Below are 18880 nucleotides of genomic sequence, written 5' to 3' on the forward strand. Positions count from 1 at the left end.
CTTTGGCGATATTTCTTTCAGAGGTTCTAATACTTCTGGAATATCAAAATCATGCCTGCACTTACGATTATGTACAAAGCTGGCATTACACAACTGCAAGGCAGTAGCCAAGAGAAGAATGGAAACTCTGTAAGCCAAAGATGATTTTCAAAAAGTAATTCCTTTCAATCACAAGAGATCTGGTGGTATTTCATGTTGCCATTTTTCCACCTGGCCCTTCTGCTTTACGTCTACTCCCTGTGGACTGACACTCATTGTCCACTGCTTGATCCTTGTACCTCTGCCCATATATTTAGGCTGCCATTAACAACACAGAAGAGACTAGCTGGAAGAGACACACTGAGGAAAACAAAGCCAGAACATGCCCCTTCTCTGCAGCCAAGTGCACCTGCTGCCAGCACATCTGCTTTCCACCAAGCCAGCAAGTGTCAAGGTTATTTTGGGACCTGCACCTACATGAGATGGCAGCAAAGAGCACCAGGAGTTTGAAATACAGGGAGGACCACATAGTTGAAACCTGCAACTCGGGGACCAGCTAGCACCAGGACAACTAACCCCTGCAGAAAGAGAAGGTAGAAATGTAGTCAAGGACATGAGCCCCCATGAGGTATTAGTCCCTGATACACTGAGGTGGAGAAACCGGGCACAAAAAAACACCATAAGAAGTATGGGGGGGGTGACACTACAAGGTCCTCCTGTCGGTTTTGGCTGTGCCTTAACTAAGGCAAAGCTTCCAACAAGAAAACATGATTTGCAGGACTTCAGACTGTCCAAGACCAAACATGGAGCCAGGACTGCCAGGTTTTGTCCCTCTCCCCAGCAGAGAGGTTGGAGGCACCTTGAAAGTTGCCTTTTCCTTGGGAGAACAAACAAAGCTTGCCACCAGAAGCTCATTTGATGCTCCATGATGGGTGACAAGGAGAGTTCAGTATGGAACATCCATCCCCCAGGTGTGGGAGGACACCCAGGCTGAGCAGTAGACATCTGCTGCCTTCTGGCAGGCAGAAGGCCTGCTTTAAAACACCCACACTTTTCTTTTGTTACTCTTTCTATCATTTATTTGCCATGAGGGTAGGGAAGGCTGTGGTCAGGTGCAGCTTTCAGGGAGGAGCTCATCCCTGGTGGGCACTCAGCCTTTGCACAGGGAATGATTTACACCCCGTGGTGAGGAAGGGCTGCTGCTTGGATCCCTGTGGCAGCAAGCACTGTTGGGTCCCAGGCACATGCACCCTTCCACAACACTCCCAATTCTCCACCTGAGCACAGAGGTGCTTAGGGGTAGTAGATACCCCCATGCTCTCAAGTGACACAAACTCATTCACAGCCTCACAGGTACAGCTTGAGCTCTGTCTGCCAGCAAGGTTGCCACCTAGTAAAACAGAATGAAATATGGATTTGGAGGTTGGGAGGGGAAATGCAGGGAGGCATGCCAGAATTAACAAACAATACTTAACCACCACTCCAAACAGAAAAATGGGAATTCCAGGGAAAGTCTAGACTGGTTTTTAGGGATGATTTCTTCACCTAGAGGGTTTAGCAAGCACTGGAACAGGTTGCCCAGAATGACCATCCCTGATATTTAAGAGATGTGTAGATGTGGTGTTTAGGGACATGGTTTAGTGGTGGACACTGCTGGGTTAGCTTTTGGACTCAATGATCTTTGAAGTCTTTTCCAACCAAAGTGATTCTATGATTCTATGAATTGTGGTAGCTAAAGCTGCAGGGGGCTTTGCCCCCTTCTTCCTAGAAGTTTGTTTTGTCTCTTCCATGCCCAGAGAAGTGCCCATGGGTTCCAGAGCACACATGGATATCTGCACAGTGACGTAACCTTCACCTGCAAGAACACAGCCCTCCCTTGACCTTGAGAATGAGAAACCTTGCTCATTTATGGTCTAACATCCATTCCAGCAACAATGCTACTACTAGAATTATTTATTTAATGGTGAAATCAGAAGAGACTACACTTAAAGAAACAAAGTAATGCAAATCCTGAAACATGAGTACCTTAAACTTTACTAAAGTTCAAGTCTCAGGCCCTTCTGCAAAACTTCACCAGCACGTCAAGATACATGACCACCAAGAAAAGTAAAAAGAGAAGATACCTAAGGAATAAAAATGCTCCTTTAGGATCCATCACCAACAGCTTTTCACATCCCTCAAATTTCCCCAAGGGCTACAACCCCAGACAAGACCCTCTCTGCTGTGGGTGGCTGGAATGAACAGTGGAGGCAGCACCTGGCCAGGACCCAACCCTTGGATAAGAGTTGGGGCATGCTGGTCTCCAGCCACAGCCTGACTCCTCCAGGAAAAGCTCCAATTTTCCAGCAGGTGATATTTTAACAACACAAGTATTTTAAAAGCAAGTGTTCTGCACTGTCACTTACCCAGACACTAAAAACACAGGTTCCCCCACGCCTCCCAAAAATATGTCAACAACAAAATAGTCCTGTGAAACCAACAAAACTAACGCTCTCCATGAAAATATGAACTGCTTTGGATACTGTTTAAACTGTTTAGTTTATATAATTGCATAATGTTATTGGAGCGATTCTGTACGTCAAGATCAGACCACAGTACCTATCTGCTGCTGGATAGTCTGTAAAAAGCAGATTTATAGGTTACTGTTCATAAAAATAAACACTAAGAAATTACTCAAATAAGATCTGGATTCTAGATATTTAAAATTTAGATGTCAACCTAAATAAAACCTTGATCTAGCAAGAATTTATATCCAGTCTATTGTCTGAATGGTCTTTCTGTTCATCATCTGAGCAGAAGTATGGCTTTGTATTTTTTCTTTTGAGGCATAGTCTGAAAACATACAAGTCACAGTTCTATCATTGCATCTTGGACCATAACAGTATATAAAATAAAATAGTTTCCATTTGTTCACACTGAAGAAAGCATCCTTTCTTCTTTTTTGCCAGTCTTCACACTCAGATATCAAATGGCTTATATAAGCATCACAGCAGCTGATTGACTATGAATTAGGCACTATTTTCCCAAAATACCCTGGCTTTTTTGACACTTCTCATTTTCACTCAGTTGTCTATCAAAGACTTACTTGTGTGGCAAGGAACACCTTTTAATATCCATTTAGAACCAAGACAAACTGACACTCAAGGCAGGTGGATCCACTAGGCTCTACTGCAAGATGAACAGCTAACAGCATAAACCTCTACCAGCTGGCATGTACAAAAAGTAGGTATGTCACACTAACAAGTATCAGTTGAGGTCTTCATCCAGGGAAGCATGCCAGCTATTCACTTATTTATCAAAAAAAAAAAAGTGTTTTATCATAAAGAGTTATTTATTAAAAAAAAACCCACAAGCCTATGTTGTTCAAGAAGTAACTGAAAGAGAAACTTTGAGGAATGGTGCTTAATTGTCACAGAATAAGCCTGTAAAAGAAAACCAGTGAAACCCTGGGAAGTCTTGTAAGGACAGGACACAGAAAAACTACTGCACTTGACATGACAGGAAACGAGAGGACAAAATTACTAATACAGCTCCTGAACTCAGCTCTGATCAACCATCACAGGGGAGGTCAAATCATCCTGTAGCCAATAGTGTGCCAGTAATTTCAATTAAATTCCGGTGGAAAAACTTAACATCCGGGCAAAAAAAAAAGTTTCCTTCAGCTATTGTTTCCTTTCCAAAGATCACTCCTTCAGCAAAAAGCGCAGGGAAAAGGAAAGAAAGAAAGGGACTGGGTGAATAATGCTCCATGACTAATAGCCGTGGTCTGACCAGTCTGAAACAGCTTCAAGTACCCATGACCTTTCGAAGAGACACAAGTTAGATGCCAACAAAAATGCGTAACACAAACCCTCACACCCCCTTCCTTTTATCAACTGGGCGTCGGGGTGAATAAGCTGACAAAAACAACATGGAAGTAATCTGCTGAGTAATTCTTCTAATATTCCTCTGTGGGTTGGCTCTGAGAGTTTGAGGCACACAGCTACGAAGGCGCTGTGCTGACTGTATTTCAGATGACAAATTCTCATTAATCACACACAAATACTACGCATTGTTCCACAGCTTACACAAATGTTCTCCTGAAGCAGCACTCGAGTCATTAAGAAATCGCTGAGCCCTCCCATATATCTCATTACACAATTGCTCCAAGAGGACGTGACAGCTCTCACCCAACTACTCCACGCATCCCACTCCCTGGTGTCATCCTATGGGACTTCAGTCAGTGCATGCACTCCCCACAACATTTTAAAGGTCTTCAGGATAATTCTGCTTCCAGGGGTTGGCACACCACTTAACTGTTCAGGAGCTGTTTTGTGTGTCTCTTATGTCGAGCAACACAAATCTGCCCCTAGCTGCAGCATCATTAGATCAAGCTTGGCAAAAGCAGGTAATTGTAATAACAACATCCAACCTTTAACAGGGTCCAGTACTTAACATTTAGCACTTTTCATCAGCAGACTTTAAAGAAGGTCACCTAAACTGTACAGGGGGTGCAGTATCTTCTGTGTCTCTTCCCTTCAGATTGCCAGCCACGTGGGAAGTCCTTCACATCTTTCATATTGTTGTTCCATGAAGATGTATTCCACTAAAGCAAGTCCTGTGTAAATGGAAATGTAGTAATTCCAGTGAATATAATTTTTCAGTGAACAATAGACCATAATCCATCATAAAATTATAATTGTAAGGAAGGAAATTATTCTTAGGACAGAGCTTGAGTATTCTTCAACTCACAGAATATACAGCAGTCATAGTTATTATTCCAAGACTCATCTGTCTATTATACCAAGTTTCATATGTTTTTATCCCAAAATCACTTTTAATACACTGAGCTTGACTTATTAATACCTACATTAAATGATCACAATTACACAAAACACTGTCTTATTACTTGAGTAGACAAGTACGCAATTCTTGTACAAATACTGAATTTTATGGAAACGTTTCTTGAAACAAATGTCAGAAATCAATATCATGCATACTATAAATAAAAAATACTATGTTGATTGCATTTTGAATCAACAAAATCAAGCTGCCAAATTCTCAAATAACTGCGTGATCAGGAAAATAATGCGTAACATTAACTACAACTAGTTATCAAATGTAACTCAGTAAAATTTGATAAAAAGTGCTCAAAACTCCCAAGTATATAATTTGCTAGATGTAACAACTCACATTTGAATAGATTCCTAAGTATTATTTAACCAGCACTCAAGTTGAGGACATTATCTATCTTGGGGGAAAAGCAGCTTGGGCGAAAGCAAGAGCTGTGATGTGATTGCCACTCAAACCTTTGGGAAAAGTCTGGCAGTGCATCCAAAGTTCACGCCTAGCACGTGCTTATGTAAGTCAGAATCCTAAAATCTGGATGTAACAACTGCAATGTAAGGGAAATTCAGATTTCAGGTCATTCCTATCTAGAGAGAAATTTGTTTATAATTGTGAGCAAAACTCTTTACCCTAAAACCGTGGAAAGGCACTATGTGAAATTCATGCAGCTACAGAACTGATTATAAAGCAACAAAGAAGATTTTGGAGGTACAGCCTGAGGGGTGAATACCAGAAGCCAAGACCACTCCAGTCCTGGGGAAAGCTTAAGCAAGAAGCCTACCTAAAATAATAGGATGGCAGCATAACAAACTGTGGGGACCCTCTCAATTGCAAACTCGTGGACAGGAATAAGAAGCTGTGGATGAGAACAAAAGAGGGGCAATGAAATGAATGTCTTAGGCACTGACAATTCTGAAGATGAGAGGTGACAGGGAAGATTTTGAAGGGAGAAGTAAACAGAGTGGAAGTCACAAACAGGAGAGCTGACAGCCAGAAACTGTTTGGATTTTAAATGAGCTCAGTGGACAGAGAAGGGGAAAGATCATTGAACTGTTACCCATGAATGACAAGAGTGGAAGTGGAGCACTGTGGGAAAGAAGACATCCAGCATATTTGGCAGCAATAGCTTTAGGAGGGTCTTGAATGGGGACACAGTGGTGACTGATCCTTCTTAGTCTCTGACATGTATCAAAGAAGAGGGAGATGGGAATAACTGGAAAATTGTCCATCCTAGCAGGAGAGATGAAGAAGAAAGAAGCACCAGAAAATTCAGCAAAGAAAAGAGAGGAAACACCCTTGGGCATGTGCAGAATTGCTGATGAAGTGTTTACTGATGAGTGGTAAAAGAATCTCATCATGTCAGCTCAGCGAGCTGGGAAAAGCACCTCAAGACTGAAAAGGGGCAGAAGCAGTCCCTAGCACAAAGGCAGCAAAAATGAAAAAGATGCTCACTGCATTCTTCAGACAGCACTTTCAGTACAGTATGGGGAAACTGACTGAGGGGGGGATGTTGCAGAGTCCATAGGGGATACAGAACCAGTTCCTTTTCTCTTGGTCTGCAAAAGATATGTTTCCTTTCCCACCCAGCCCAAAGAACACCTTCCAAACTTAAGATTATGTCTCTAAATATATTGGCAGGACATCAGAGATCTAAGAACCAAGAAAACCTAAGAAAACTTGTGCAGTGTGGCTAAAAGCCTTTCTAAGTCCATGGGAAACATCTTTGCAAACATCAGCTAACAAAAGCTAGCAATGGCCAGAAGCACGTGCAGTGCTCCAGCTGACTCACTATGCAGTGTTTGCTCAAGTAGCTTTTTACACACATATTTCTCAGATAACATTTGCCAGCAAGTTTCATACTCCCAGTTTGTCCCCTCAGAGTAATTTCAAGGTGACGTCCAGAAGATGTATCTCAAACAGGAAGGCTGAGACCACTAGTTTCAGTTTTCACCACAGGTACTCTAACAGATTTTTCAAAGGAAGATCCAGGAGGAGCCTCCTTCAGCTGCCACCTGGTCATTAGCTACAGCATGACTACACCAACCCTTTTGGTTTTTTGAAGCACATGAAGTCTGCCCTGCTCTGGTGCTGCTGGGCCTGTGCCTATTCAGTGGAGGATGCTACTGCTACCGGGATTTGGTAATTCTGAACCTTGCTTATTTAGGACAGGACAGACGGTTTTAAGCGGCCAGTGGGACACAAAGGGGAGGGCTGGAAGGATGAAAAAAGAGCTCTGGTTTCTCTGACAAGAATGCCTAGGTGTTAGCTGCTACATGTGAGAACTTGGTTCATGTCAGTTCACTGAGAAGGTCCAACAGCATCAAACAAGATAAGGCATCTGTAACCACAGCCATACTAAAAGGTGCTTGCTGAGGCACCTGAACATGCCATACAAGCTCCACCAACCTGTTGCAGTTGAGTTTTCTTCTATTCTGACCAAGTCTGCCGACTTCTCATGGCACCCTATGCTCACCATTGGACAGGAGCCACCTCCATGGCAAGCCAGCAGACCCCACACCTGAGCACCCCACAGGGCTTGCCAGACACCGTGGCACAAGGTGCTCCATCCTCCTCCCTGTCACAGGGGAGCCACACTTTGCTGAGCTAGGGAGAGCAGACACCTTCTCCATATGTAATGAAGCCTCTCAGCCTTATATGCATTAACCCTGTAAGAGGAGCACTGGAAAATGCAAGGTGGTATTGTATTGTATTAATGTCACTTAATGGTAACTGTCAATGATCGTGATGGAATAAATATGGAAAAGGAAATTACTGTAATTGATTGACAGTCTGGAAGCTTCCACATATGATCTAATGAGAGAGACCTGTGAGAAGCTGCTGCAGTAGAGGCTATTAATGCAAATCATATGCACCATGCCTGCTCTCTGAATTATACAATGCCATGTGAATGTCTAATCCGTTTCACCGGGCTTGTCTCTATCCAGAAAGAATATTCTACTGACACGCTGATTAGTATATTAGGGGAGGTTTAGAAGTTCAGTGCTAGAGTGGGGCCATCACAGTGCTATTAATTTAGTTCAGAACAAAACAAACAGGTCTGTAAAGCCATCAAAATCACTACATAGGTCTACAAGATAAGTTTGTCACGGCTGATGGGAATTTGCAGGAATTCCTTGCGATACGTGGTAGGAATTAACAAATAGATAAGGAGAGTATCACTTTTCTAGAAAACTACTGTTGAGAATTCAAGAACTGAAGATAAGGCAAAAGGCTTAATATAACTTCATCTATTTTATATTTTTGCATCCATATTTCCAGAAAGAACACTGTGATAACAGAAAGAGTTGGGAAATTTGGAAGAGGTAATTGACATATTCATATGGCAGTAGACACACAAGCTGGCATGCAAACGTGTTGGAAGGTGGTGTCTGTCCCCCAGGTTTTTGGGCTAATGCCATTGTATTTTCCCTCTAAAAAATATACTTGCATCAAATGCCATTTAGATCAATTCTGGAAATTATTTTGATGGAGTCATCTTGGTCCCTGGAGACCGCTTGTCCTTCGTGCAAAGCAATAACACAATTATCGCTACAGTGTCTATTAGAGAAAAGAACAGGTCTGGACCACAAGAGACCTCACACAGTTTCAGATTAAGCTTGCATACAGCCTCCTATGCCCGTGCTGGTTGTCTTTGCTGTGTTTCCACCAAAGTAAAAATTATTCAGCTTTAACAAGAAATTGAGAGCAGGCACTGTGATCTGTATAGGATTCCTCACTACTTTCTAAAAATAGCCATTTTACAAGACTGCAACCTAAATAATAAAGCAAAAAATTAGCCCTGAGTCATTCACTCTAGCTAAAATGAACACTTAGAGCAACCATTTTGGAACAATATACTTCATATGAAAGGTTCTAAAAAAGAGGTGGAAAACCCATGAATCCAGTGACAAAAGTTTTAAAAAAAAAGCTGAAGAACAGCTTTATCTCAAGACAACTGCTGTTCTCTTATTATGCCAACGATGTCCTGACCCTGTGAGACACCTTGGCCTGTAATACCCACCTAACACCCAGCAGGATACAGGAAGGATTAATTTAGGACAACTGCAAGGACAAGAAGGGCACAGGACAAAGCCAGGCTTTCCAGGTAAACCAGTACTGAAGGCATTTGTCTCAACTCATGTAAGGTCAAGAAGAGCCTGATCATAACAAGTCACCTCTGAGCCACATGGAAAAGAGGACAGATGCCATGCAAGTGATCCTGAGGATCCTCTACACTCTCCAGAAGTCCATATTGGATCACTGTTTTCCACCAGTTTGTCTGCAAAGCGCAGTAACAATAAATCTCTTTCATGTGAGTGCTAAGATTCCATAGAGTTTTCACTTGTGTAGGGACATTACAAAACAGCCTCCTTACTTTCCAGGCTTTATGGCACCTGTATATGCCTAGAGACACACGCTGATGGCAGAGCCAAAGAGATCTTGAAAAAACATAGGAGGAACAAGGCAGGGTTTCCTACTTGGCAAGTCAGCACTGGGGCAGCAGGGATCCCTGTGTCACTATTCCATACTCTTGTAGGGGAAAGTTGTCCTCAGCCCTCTTGGATTCAGGCATTGTTACTTCATTAGGGCTTTTGCAGTGCCACATGACAGCAGTCTCAGCCAGATCAGCTGTGCAAGCACAGCACAAGGCAAGGGAGACCTTGACCCAAAAGACCTGCAAAGACCCCCACAGCCCCTCATTAGAGGACACTCGTTTTCAGATCAGCTCTGAGGATTTGCATTTGGGCAATACAGTTGCAAGGAGATGAAAATCTGCCTTCACCCACACAGGGAGCCCATGGGCAAGGAAAGCTCAGAGCCAAACACCAAACATTTGGGCTCAGCGGGGCCCTGGGTGCAGTGATTGCCACCTTGGACTCGGCAGCATCATGGGTGGCTTCACACCCAACCCTAATGGACTGCAAGACATGTCTTTGCAGGGAAATATCAAATCTTCTCCCTTGGGATAAATGCATTTGGCAGCCAGTGATTTAAAATCTTCACAGTGATTTCAGAGAAGAGATAATGTAAGTTTGTAAGCTCTCAAGAAATCACTACGGTTTCCTGGAAGCTACGCAGCTCCCCAGGAGGATGCAGGCACCCTGGGACCTGCAGACCCACAGCTGGGACAGAAGCATCTACACTGGCACAAAACATTTCCCTGTTTTTTTCCCTTTTCTTTACTACCTCACCTCAGAAGTTACTTTGGTAAGGGAAAGATTAAAGAAGTTTTGATCAGACTTGCCTTACTAGCAGAAAGGATTAACTGTCCATGACATTTTGATGTTTTGAATTCACACCACAGAAATGTATTAATTTTTCTTGGGAGGTTGGATTTGTCTGGGAGGGATGCATGAAGCAAAAATGGGGAGAGATTATGCAGGAAACAGAAGCCTTCTTTAGTCTTTGTGGAATTTCTTTGCCACCCAGGGGCCAATACTCAGTTTTTTTCAGAGATTGATATTTTCAATCTGTAGAAACACTCTGAGGGAGAAATTGTGTGTGCGCATCTTCAGCATCATGATTTCACTATTTTACTTGCAGAACAGTCTGATTCTCTCTGAGCTCATTCAATGCAAAAAGTTCCCTTTTGGGCCAGATAGGCCAGAATGGCAAAACCTGAGCCTGGATTTCTATTGTTCCCAAAAGTGCAGGTATGCAAGGTCTCAGACTGTTGTGCAGCAAGTAGACAGCTGTAAATTAACACCTCTGACATTGCAGCATGCTAAGCTTCCACGGGAAAACCAATCCTATACCTTAAACCACGTGGCACACCACTCCACAGAGCCTGGTAATGAAGGAGGACGGTATTAACATTCCAATCAAAACATCCAGGAGGAGGAAAAGGAGAACTGGTGCTTCCAGTGTCAACTCCAATTAGGAGGAAACAGAAGCCACAGATGAGAAATAGGAAGCATCTGTATGTGAAAGCATATTTAGCTTTGAAGCTGGTGTGGGAATATTGGCTTAGTCCTTACTTTCCCCAAGTGTTATGTCATCTCATGTGTAATGTTGACACTTACAAGGATTACTTATTAAATAATTCCTTTACAAACAACAGGGAATAATTCTGGCCTTTGATATAGACAGATTATGATCTCAGATGCTACTATAAAGATCTTATATTCGTCTTAACAGGCTAAGCATATTAAGAATCTGGGAAGAAAATACATGAATGCAAAATATGGAAAGCAAACCAAAGAACAGGAAAATCAGAAAAGCCATGCTGAGCCATAGGTTTTAGTACCTGAGAAAGGGAAATTATTAAGAGATTAAATCAGTCCACACCAGTCTTCAATTAAGTAAAAATAGTGTTCTGTGCCAATCTGGGGAAAAAGCCTTTTTCTTTTATATTAAAAAGTTCCCCATTTTGGGACTGCAAAGGAAAAGGCTTTAAGAACAGCCTGCAGATGTCTAATTAACCTGACACTGCCCTCCGGTCAGGCACAGCCAGCTCCCAATTACCTGCAGGTGCTCTATCCAGGTTGTGGATGAAGTCTGGCAGGATGCAGAGACTCCCAGGCCAGCTCTGGATGGGTGCAATGCTCCACGTAAAGTGCTATCCTGCTCCTCCTAGTCCTGGGGCACTTTAGACTGTTTCAAACAGCACAGAGCCGGAGTTAATAAGCTTTGTCGGCTCTGAACCGGCTCCCTGAGGAGCTGGCCTGGATACTGCATAACCAGGAGCACCAGAGGAGCACAGCACCGGGGCACCCATCACCACCTCAGGCTCCCAAGTGCTGTGAGCAGATCAGGGGTCCAGACCAGTGACTTCCCCGGGGCTGTTTGTCTCAGGAGAGCTCATTATTCAGGCAGAGGGATGGAAGAGCACAAGCCCACCAAGCTCAGACCCTCACACCCCAGCCAGGTTGCTGTGTCCTGCATTTTGCAGGGTGCTCAGTAATTTCCCCACCACCTGGGGCTTCCAGAGAATAAAAGCTGGCCATTACCTGTGCCCTGAGTGCTGCAAGTCAGATCGCCACTGAAAGAAAGCTTGAATTCCATGCTCAAATCAGGCCTGAAACACAGATGCATTTGCTGTGTCAGGAGAATCTTGACCCAATATCATGGTCTTTCTCCAGAAATCTTTCTGTATGGAGCCCTGAACGGGCAGAATCAAGGGATTAACAACACACCTTGGCTTCAGGGAAATTGTACTCAGGGTCACCTTGGCACCAACCTTTTCTTTTTTTTAAAAACAAAAAAACACCCCTAAAAAAACCAACCTAACCTTTCACTAGGGCATTTTTTTCAAGCTGTCCCCATCTGAGCATCTGTATGGGTGGGGGGGGAAGGGGGGAGGGGGGAATGAATCCTTTGGAAGAAAAGGTGAAATATAAAAGAAGAAACAGCACCAATTTAATTTGTTTTCTCAAACTGCAAATCCTTGTACTTGTACGTTCTTGAAGCAAATGAGCCATTAAAGCCGTGAAAATTCATTCAGGGCCTTCAGTAGCACTTCCTTCAGAGGAATGAGAATAGGAAAAGCCCTTTTCATACTGTCCCATTGTCCCAGTCAGCCCTAGGTGTTCAGCCCTGGAGCTCCAACTAGCAGCACAGTATGGGGTTATCCAGGGCAATGAGTGACAAACAATTTAAAACTTTTCCATAAATCTGAAAAACAAAGAGGCTTTTTATCTCTGCACTGAAAAGAGTAAAGGAGCAGAGCCTCCATCCCCAGAGCCCACTGCACTGGTGTGATCAGAGCAATCAAGCTGATGGTCTGACAGCAGACCTGCAGCAGGCAGCCCTGTTCTTACAGCAAAGAGTAATCACTCAAGAAATCCTTCCCAGTTGGCTGCTACAAAAGGGGACGCCCTTCCCTCTGAACCCCAGTATCCTTCCTGCTTTCAAAAGCATGCTGTTGCTTCTCCTGCTAGTTACACCACCAAGAGACACAGGTCCCTCTAACCCTAAAGGTCACAGCAACATGACTGAGGCAGAATAGGGCCCACTATTGGCCTCTCCCTGAGCATTAAGGAGCAGCTCTTGCTCTATAATAAAAGAAATCAAGCCAGAAACACTTTTTTAAGCAGTGAGTGGAATAGCAAAGCGAGAACTTTTTTCGAACCTTGAGAGTGGCACAGAAGAGAGAATAGAAACTGAAATGACTGAAAGCCTGCAGAACATTTTATAAAACAGTTATTTTTCCCCCCAACAATGGTACTCTGTCCCTGACATGAATCAAAAATGTCACAAGGCAGTTTGGTGAGGCTGCATGTGAATGCTGAGTATTGAGCTGCAGCAGCTGCAGGCAGACTTTGTGGTTAACCCTGTGAGACTTTCACTGCTACAGCTGGCTTCGATTCTGTCGCCGCATCCAAGCAGCCGCTCCTTCCCACTGCGCTGCTGTTAAAAATAATCACAGCCTTATCAGTGTCTGCATTTCATTCCACCACAAGCATCACAGGACCAGCTCAATGGTGAAGATGTCAAATTAGGAGATACATCTGTATGTACATACTACAGAGGCCTTCTGTCTTTTAAAATCTTACATTTGGGCTGTGAGGTTTAAAAAATATGCAAAGCATAAAGTGACCTGAAGTCAGACTTTTGCTGCCTCAGGAAGCATCAGTTTGGTCTCCAAAATCTTCAAGAGGAGAATAAATCATCTTTGCCTAAGGAGCACCATTTCCTATGCTACTGGGAAGCCTTCTTTCTGACACCAGTGCTAAGATATCTGTTGCCATTCCTTCACAATCCAAAGCACTAAGATGGGCTACCCACTTGCATTTTTATCCCCATGGTATCCAGCTCTACAGGAGGACATTTTTCCTAAAACTTTCAGCATAAGTGATGAAAGCTCTCTGCTTCTGCAATGCCAGCAGTTGAGACCAACACAGCAAGGCAGGAAAGATTGACAAGTGAAAACAAATATTTTATGTCTCAAGCGTCATGAAAATTTCTGCAGTTTTTCAAGCTATTGTTAGAATCCTAGATTATTTTCAGCTCACCTTATATAGATTTCTCTTCCTTACAGCATGCCTTCCCTGAAGACAAATGGTAAGGAAAACAGAGCTGACAGGAGAGTTGCCATTATCAAGAAACAGGAGCCTAATTTGTCTTAAAAGTTTCAGTTAAAAAATAAATAATATTTTTAAAAGTTACTGTTTAGCAATCTGTAACCAGCTTCAATCACCATATCTTTCCCAATAAATGAGTTTGAACAAAGGTCTTGACTAGTATCTTTGAATACATTCAAAATTGCTCTAGTGACTCTGAAGTAAGGCCCTCATGGAAAAAAACAAAATATAGCTTTAGTTGATTTTAAAGTCTAATCAAAGCAACTCAGCCTAGTGCAGTAAGTTGCATGCACTTCTATGCACAAGTCTTTGCATTGTGATTAGTGTCATTTTAGTTACAGACTATTGCAAAGGCATCGTATTGTACCAGAGGACTCCTGCATGAGATTGCTGTAGGAAAAAAAAAAAAAACAAAACTGAAAATCTTGCATTTCATCGTGGATTTACATGTGCACAGGGATTTACTTACTGGGTCAACCTTTATGCACTTGAATCTGCATAAGCCCACAGCCAGGGTAACTAAGTGGAAGATGTTGACTACCACAGAAGTGTTTTAAAACAAAGGCCTTATGATCCCCAACCTGAGATATTTGCAGGAAGTTCTGCTGGGGTCCTACTTTCCAACTGTGTGAATTCTTCCTTATAGAGCAGGCTTGGCCTTCCATAAGAGGAAGGGGACAATCCTAATAAATACTGGGTGGCTTTTCACCACTGTATGCATCATAATCCCCTCCCAGCTCTGTCAACCTGCTGACACCTCCCCTCCCACTAAACCCTCCTAAAGCACATCCCTGTTCCCTGCAATCCAGCTGTTCAGCAATAACTCTTTACAGTACAATTATGCAACAGATATCTTTTAGAGCAAGGCACTAGAAGAGACACATCAACTTAAAGCAGAAGGCCTCAGATACAGCCTCCCAAAAAACACCAAGGCATGTGAACATGCATTAGAAACAGCAGCCATCCCCACTTTCTTATCAGAGTTTCTTACAACAGTCAAGAAAAACCAAAAAGGCAAATTCCAATACAATCAAATGGCTTGTAAGCACACCCTGTACGTGCAGGATGGCAAGGCAGACAGGAGAGATGGAGGGATCCATCACCTTCTGCTCCACCTGACAGCATCTTAGCCTGGAGCATACCTAAGGGCTACAGCACAAACTGCCCACAAGGAAAACAGCAACATGAAAAGTTTCATTGCTTCATTAGGTCACAATTTGTGCTAATCCCCCAAATTCTTCGGGCAAATGTAAGCACCTAGAAAACAGCCTGCCTTTGAAGAGGAGAAGTCATGGCTGGATATATACCGCCTGTCATCCTTTTCCTTTACTTAATCACTACCCCATCCCTCAGCCCCATTTTCTTTACACTAGGAAAGATAATTACAGCCCCCCTTCCCTAATACTAATGCAAGCCCCTGATAGCAAGCAACATTGTTTTAATAAGCCATGTCCATTTTTAATCACACAGTTGGAATACCAATAAAAAAAGAGAGAGAAGAAGAACAGGAGTAAAGAGGACTCAGGACAAAAGCAATCAGAACTTGAAATCAATGCCATTGTAAAATGTGGGATCTGCCCTTGCCAAAAAACACCTGTGATGTCCACCAGGGGGTCCCAACCTGGAGGCAACAAGTAAAATCAAGAAGAGAGGGATGGGCAGGAGAAGTTGAAGTGACAGGGCAGAGCTCCCCAGCTCAATGTCTCCCCAAAACCCTCATCCCTCCATCGCCTGCCAGGCACTGGACTATGCTTTCAGCTCAAGTTGTGAGTACTACCAGAGGGTCTGTGATAGATGTAAGAAACCCCTTATTTTTTCCTTCCTGATTTTGACTTGCTTCACAATCCAGGAGTGAGGTTTTGTGCGGCAGGGGCCCCTGTCTTTCACAGGAAAGGCATAGTAGAGAGCCTGACTTTCTGTGGGCTGGAAGCCTCCCACAGCATGTGCTGAAGAGGAGGAAGGTTGTTTACCCTTTTATCCTGGCCAAAATCTGCTTTGATTAATAACATCCAGCAGAATAAGCATTCTTCCGTAACTGCAGACAGGCCTCTCCTTTAGCAGGAGATGCCACCCACCACTGCCTGGCCCAGGGGACAGAGGTGACCAGAACCATCTGCCCAGCACCTTGGGTGCACCCCAGAAGCAAAGAAAGCATCCTGGATTGCCCAATAGTTTTGTGGCTATTCTTGAAATTATCTGTGCACCCAGAAGTTATCAGGAAGCAAGGGAAGGATCCCAAGAGTGAAAAGCAATTGGGTAACACCTGAGCAGTACTGTTGAAATAAATTACCAGCATTCCCCTCAGTCTCCCCTTTCCTTAGGCACTGGCTCAGAAGCTTCTGCCTATTTCTAAGTTTTTCCAGCTCTGATTTATCCTGTGAAATCAATGAGGCCACTCATACAAGTCAAGGCTAAGAACTCCCAGGTCCACAACAGTCAGCTGTGAGGCATCACTAGGGGAATTCAAGACAAGCATTATCTTTGCAGAAGTGTGTGTGCTCTAGGTTCACACCCTCCATAAGGACAAGAGGTGCATATTGCATTAACTGACCATCAAATTACCTTAGTAGATGCTGAGAGATATACATGTTCTGTATAAAATTCTACAATTTAGTTCTCACCATGGCATGCACATTAGAGATATTTCAAACATACTATTAAATAAAAACTTACAAATGTTTAATGTAAGTACAACTATTTATCAAATTGTACAGTCTCTGATTTTAAAATCTAATTTCTGCTGTAACATAATATTTTACAAGAGCCCAAGCCTCATAACGCTTCTCACAAAATCTATCTTGGACAACTGAACACTGCCCAAAATGAAAGCTACATCTCAGTGAAGAGAGGGTTATCCTGTGACAAAGCTGTGCCAAATCTCTGAAGAGATAAGATTCTGCTTTTTGAAAAATTATTTTGACACACAAGATTTTAGTCACTGCAACCTTTTAACCCTGTTTGACCCTGTAGATGATGAACAATCCATTTTTTTTTTACAAATATGTTCTGAAATTTCCCATATTTAGCACACTCTGCACAAAAACAAGTTATTTGACTCAGAAACAGTCTAGAGCAATTATGTTCCAAAGGTTTTGTGCTACAAGTTACGGGAAATATACATTAGCCAATTACATGTAAAGACTATGCCTGAGAAGCAAGGTCAACTTCAAGTTGTAAAAGGGGAAAAAAAGAAGAAAAAGTAAGTTGTTCAAACTCACACAATTGCAAAGTTCTGCTTAAGTTTCTTTATGTTAACAGGAATTATCCAAATCCATTGATGCAGCTCAGCAGTATCTGCAGAGATACCAATATCAGTAAAGATGCACCTTGGACCTACTGCAATTTTTCTACACACTTTTGGAGGAAAAGTAGCATGGCCTACATTCAGAGCTCAACTGATGAGCAGTGTTTCTCCTTGGCTATTAGTAAAAACGCCAGACTTGGAAGTCTAAATGTGAATATCCATCAATGCATACTCATTTTTATGTCCTGTAGGTACCAAGTGCCTGGCATCATAAAGTTATGGTTGGTAGCCAGGCCTCTTGGACATCATTGCAAGATGGGTGAGGAGCAATTAAGAATGGTCAGAAACCCACTGAAATTAAGTTTTGTTATTGAATTAAAACAACAAAAGAAAAATTAATGGATCTCCGTTACAGTGGATTTGAGATTCCACAGGAAATATTTTCTTGAGACTTGCTGTATTATTTATCTTTCACTACAGTTTACCAAATTACAGAGACAGTATGACCAAGAAAAATACCTGCATACAATGAAAATCAACAAGAAAAATCTTCTTTGCTTAAATGGTGCTTGAAAGGCAGGAGAGGGCAAGTAATCCTTTTGTTTCTCATTACCTCAGACCATAAAAAGCATACATTTGCTTTCTGCCAGTAGTCACACCTCCTTGGACCCTCTTACAATCATGAAGGGAAACCCCAGATCTGTACATCTCTGCTCTGTTTCCTAAAGCATCACCCGCATCAGCGACTGTAAAGAAAAGCAAAGGGGAAAAAAAAGGCTTATTTCTTTGCAGAGTTCTCACCCCACAGGCCCAGCTGCTCCCCTGGCACAAGCTCTGCCAGTTCATCCTCAGTCCTTCCCCATGGCTGGTACCTCACCCACCTAGAAAGGCCTTCCCCCATTCTCAGCTTCTGACAGCCAAGGGGCCTCAGTAGTCCGGGTGCTCCTGGAGGACCACAGCTGGTCCTGCAGCTCCAGCACACTCCCTCAGCTGGGAGACCTTAAGCACAGTATTTTTTATTGGAATTACCTGATAACTGAATGAACAAGAAAGCCAGGGTGAAATCTCAAATATTTTGCCACATCCTTCCTACCTCCTGGCCACTCTTGAGAGTTTTTTTTCTCATTAGAGCAAGCACGTCCTGCCATCCATCCTCCAAGCTGTCCTGCCCTGCTCAGGGCTGACTGAAAGGCAGATGTGGGCAATGCCCAGCCTGAACTCCTACTCCTGCACATTTACAAGCTGCTCAGCCTTTCCCCAAAGACCACCGCGTTTATGGTGGCAGCCCAACCACCCCGTGTCCCTCTCTAACAACCACCGCACATCCCATTCATTGTCCCACTTCCATTGTCCCGGTTCTCCTTCTGCAGAACAGCCACAACTGCACTTTTCATCCCTGAAATGCACCGCACAAATGGGGAGCACAAGTCAAACAAAAGCTACAGCCGCTCTGTTTACTAGGGAGAAAGATCAATGGGCTTCAATGAAAGGACAGGAAGCTGATGTTCTCACTGTAACTTGTTGGTAAAACAGTGAATAGTGCCATCGAGACTGACAAAGGCTCTTTTCTTCTTCCTCTTACTTTTTTTTTTTTTAAATGAAGAATCCAATGGAGAGTGTTATCGTGTAGTTATCAACAGGCCATGAAATGGGGAACATCAGCAAGTGTATTCAACTCCTTTGTTTGATCTTTGAGAGCCTTAAACAGAAGCCTCAACGTGCACACAGGAAAAAAAAATAACCCACGACAGAAAAAAACCCAAGAAAAATCACACAAGCAAAAAAACCAAACTGCTAAGATTTTTAT

The 18880-nt window shown here is 43.0% G+C and overlaps 1 long non-coding RNA gene across 1 annotated transcript; it reads right to left on the reverse strand.

The window, feature by feature from the left end:
* Nucleotides 1–4408: 4408 nt before the first annotated feature.
* On the reverse strand, nt 4409–11826 carry LOC117245454. Its single transcript, XR_004500161.1, has 3 exons — nt 11757–11826; nt 11272–11400; nt 4409–4576 (listed from the first exon to the last, which is right to left on the reverse strand). It is a non-coding gene; the product is annotated as an uncharacterized LOC117245454 (long non-coding RNA).
* Nucleotides 11827–18880: the final 7054 nt, after the last annotated feature.

Source organism: Parus major, chromosome 2 (genome assembly GCF_001522545.3).
Source record: "Parus major isolate Abel chromosome 2, Parus_major1.1, whole genome shotgun sequence".
NCBI classification, from domain to species: domain Eukaryota; kingdom Metazoa; phylum Chordata; class Aves; order Passeriformes; family Paridae; genus Parus; species Parus major.